Source organism: Lactuca serriola, chromosome 5 (genome assembly GCF_051521515.1).
Source record: "Lactuca serriola cultivar US96UC23 chromosome 5, Lser_US96UC23_V15, whole genome shotgun sequence".
Taxonomy (NCBI): Eukaryota; Viridiplantae; Streptophyta; class Magnoliopsida; order Asterales; family Asteraceae; genus Lactuca; species Lactuca serriola.
The window spans coordinates 339,047,389-339,051,517 of record NC_136412.1 but is presented as its reverse complement, the minus strand read 5'-3'; the positions used below and the strand labels follow the sequence as shown (position 1 = coordinate 339,051,517).

At 41.7% G+C, this 4,129-nt stretch overlaps 1 non-coding gene across 1 annotated transcript; it reads right to left on the bottom strand.

The window, feature by feature from the left end:
* Positions 1-330: 330 nt before the first annotated feature.
* LOC145056156 (small nucleolar RNA R71) lies at positions 331-437 on the bottom strand. Its single transcript, XR_013685689.1, has one exon. It is a non-coding gene; the product is annotated as a small nucleolar RNA R71 (small nucleolar RNA).
* Between the last annotated feature and the right edge of the window lie 3,692 nt (positions 438-4,129).

The following is a 4,129-nucleotide window of genomic DNA, read 5'->3' as shown; positions in this document are numbered from 1 at the left end:
GATACTGGCCCGAGACTTGTGCAACCCGCAATTCCCGCTACTGCTACTTTCGAGCCAAAGGGCTACATACTCGCTCAACTCAAGGAGATTCCCTTCTATGGAAAAGACCACGAAGATGCTTAAAAGCACCTGGATGAAGTAAATGATGTGGCTGACTACTTCAATGTACCAAATGTGCCACGCGAAACGCAACTACTTCGTATGCTTCCAGTCACATTCAAGGGTGCTGCAAAGGATTGGCTCAAGTCACTTCCCCCCGGGTCGGTCACCACATGGGCTAAGATGAAAGAGGAATTCATAGACCATTTTTGCCCGCCTTCTAAAATAGCCAAGTTGAAGAAAGCCATTGCCAACTTCGAGCATCAACCCGGAGAGTCCCTTTATGAGGCGTGGGAGAGGTACAAAGGTCTTCTCAGAAATTACCCACACCATGACCTTAATAGTCAACAATAAGTCTCCATCTTCTATGATGGAGTCAATGTTACCACAAGGCAATTGCTCGACTCGCAAGGCTCGCTAACGAAGAAGGCACCCCCGGTAATCAAGGAATTAATTGAAGAATTCTCTAAACATTCTAGAGAATACCACAACCCAAGAAATGAAGTAAGTCGGGGGGTAGTGAACTCGGCCAATGATGGCATGGCGGCGATGATGGCTAAGCTCGATAATTTAGATAGAAGGATGACAAAAATGGATCAAACAATCCATGCTATTCAAGTTGGATGTGAGAACTGTATAGGACCTCATCTCACGAAGGATTGTGACTTGGATGAAAATGGAAACAAGAAGGCGCAAGTGTTCTACTCAAGCGGCGACAGATACGACGAGAATTGGCGGAAACCCAAGAAGGAATGGCTCCCATATGAAGAGTACAAAGAGGCAAAGGAGGAGAAATACAAACAGAAAGAGAGGGGTTTCTATCAAAAGGAAGAACCGGTTGTGGAAAAGAGAGCCGAATTAGAAGAAATGTTCACAAGATTCATAGCCGCGTCCGAGAAAAGACACAATGATCGTGATGTTGCAATACAAGAGACCAGAACTATACTAAGGAATCAGCAAGCATCTATTCTCAACATTGAGAAACAACTAGGACAACTTGCACATCAAGTGAACGAGAGAAGACCGGGTGAACTTCCAAGTAAAACCGAGAATAATCCGAGAATGGAGAATGTGAATGCTATAACCTCCAGCTATGGAGAAATTTTCACTCCTATGACCCCTGAACAGAAGGTCTCAACTAAGGTGCATGCAGAAAAGACAGAAGAGTCGAGTTCAGCTAAACCTGACCAGACTCGCCGAGTCCCTCTAATGGATTCGACGAGTCCAGGCCCCGATGACAAATCTGTTGTTTCCTTAAAGCCTTACAACCCTCTTCTGCCCTTCCCAATCAGAGCCGTACCTGATGACAAGGTTAAAGCATACAGAGCTTTCATGGAACATGTCAAAGCCTTTCAAGTCAACGTCCCATTTGTGGAAACAATGCTTCAAACACCCAACTATTTGAACTTGCTAAAGGGTCTCGTTGCTGCTAGAAAAGATTTGGCTGAAGTCGCGGAGATAGTAATGAGTGAGCTACTAGAAAAGAAGGGAGATCCGGGAAGCATCACAATTCCTTGTCAATTTGGAAATATACTTGCTACTCAAGCGTTGACCGATTCGGGTGCAAGTATTAACTTAATGCCTTTTTCTTTCTTCAAGAAGCTGAATTTACCGGAGCCAAGGCATGTGAATATGAAGATCCATTTAGCGGATAAGACGATTATTCGTCCAAGAGGTGTTTGTGAAGATCTCCTCATTAAGGTGGATAAATTTATATTCCCCGTGGACTTTGTAGTACTTGATATGGATGAAGACCCCGAAATTCCAATTATTTTGGGGAGATCATTTTTGAATACCGCATGCGCATTGATAGATGTATGCGAGTCCACACTAACATTGAGGGTAGGAGATGAGTCAGCAGTGTTTAAAGCTCTACCAGAGATTAAGCAAGAAGAAGGAAGAAAAGAAGAAGTTTCCTTCATTGATTTGGATGATGAAATACTACAAAAAGAACTTGCACTCTTGCAAGAAGAAGATCCAAGTAAGTTTTTGCTATCTTCTGGAGGAAATGATGATGTTGACAAAGACTTGGAGGAGATAGAGAAGCTGCTGAAAGGAACCGATTCAGAAAACACAGTGGGATGTGAGGAATACACTCCGAATCGCCGAGTCGCTTTCACGGACTCGATGAGTCCATTCGAAAATCTCAACAACTTGGATGATCTTGATCTGCTTGTTACCAGCTCCCAGCATGTTCTAGACATGAAGATTTTCCCTAATTCTTTAGAAGATCAAGCAGCAAAGGCGGAATTGTTAAAGCATATGGTGATTTTCAACACATTCAAGTAGCGTGCCTCGATACAATAATACAAGAAGATGAAGACATTCCACTTGAGGAGGAGGTAAGCTTTGGAGAAAAGGAAAATGCAAAAGTTAGGAAAGATGATGCTGATAACCCATTCATTGAGTCACAACCTTGAGCCCAAGTTTTCACCAACTATGAAGTAATGAAGTTTAAAAAAGGAGGATTGCAAAAGAGGGTGCAAGAGAATGGGGTAAAGAAGAAGAAGGTGAGAAAAAGGGAAATTCATGCAGCTGAAGATGATGCTACAAGGAAAAACAGAGAAGAATTGAGACAGGCATACAAGAAGAAGATACACGCTTACAAGAGAAAGTATAAACCGCAAAAGATTAGGTGTGCATTCCTGATGCAGGAAAATGAAGAAACGTAGATGGGAAGGAGTCTAGCTAACGACTCATTAAAAAGAAGCGCTTGGCGGGAGGCAACCCGTTATTAGAGTTCGCTTTCTTTTATCTTTCTTATTTTAGTTTTTTTTTTATTTTCGTTTTTAGGATTTTATTTTCATCTTCTAAATCATCAAACATGACTGCTTGAGAGTGCGTATGGGTTGAGTGTGGGGTGGAATGAATTTTTTTTATGAATGACAAAATGATATAATTTTTGAATTGTTTGCAAGTGACTCGCCGAGTCTGACCCTGACTCGACGAGTCTATTCAGATTCTAGATGAGTCTTAATTCGCGACCAGACTCGCCGAGTCTGGCCCTGACTCGACGATTCAATTTTATTTACAGAAAAAAAATTAATTAAAAGTAATCTTTACATCTGGTAAAACTAGGGTTTTTACCCTAATGAGATCATATTTCCTCCATACTCGCCGTGCGCCCCTCTTGCTTTCTCTCTCAAGCACTCATCAAGTTCTTCACTTTTTCTTCAAAATTCTCGAATTCTATCAACAAAGGTACTTAATTTCTTCCATAATTCTGTTAAAGCCATGATTTTTAGATGTTCTAAGGTGTCAATTTCAAAGAATACCCGATTTTGAAGTTTAGTGAATTTTTAGGGTTTTGATTTTTTATTAATTGTGTTGTTTTTGATGTTTATTCTTGCTCTAATACATCTTAGGAACGTCCATGGACAAAACCCTTGAAAAAAATTCGAGTTTTTATGGTCGAATTTCGCTCGACCCGTCGACTGACTCGCACAGTTCATCCGACTCGCCGAGTCGTTCATGGACTCGACGAGTCCAGTCGGGGACCCAGATGGAATCTGTTTTGATGTTTTTCTGTATCTTCTGGGTTATTTGTTCTTTGATTTGCAGGAACAATGTTTTCAAGAGGACAAAGCTCTCATGGAAGCCAAAGAGATTTTCCTTGGTTGAATTTCCCTCAGATTGAATCTGCTTCAACAATGAAAAAATGGAGGAAGAGGCTGGCTGAGGTCAGGAAGAAGGAGGTTTATGTACCTAATAGGATTGACTGGGATTGGTTAAAGAATGTCCGATATGAGGAAGGGTTGGCACCTTACCTTTTTAAGGAATTTACTTACGATGGGGAGTCAATTATATGTGATGGATGGAGCTGGGTTTTCAGAATTCAAGAGCCGGTGTTTCGAGAACTCTGCTGGGAATTTTTCTCCATGGTATCTTTCCGAGGAGGAGACGATTGCTACCACCCCGCGAGTTTTAGTTTTTGTCTTGGGGGCGAATTCCATCAATGTTCTGTCATTGATCTTGCATGTCGGTTGGGGATTTATGACCAACCATTGGTTACTACTGCTGTCTTCTATGC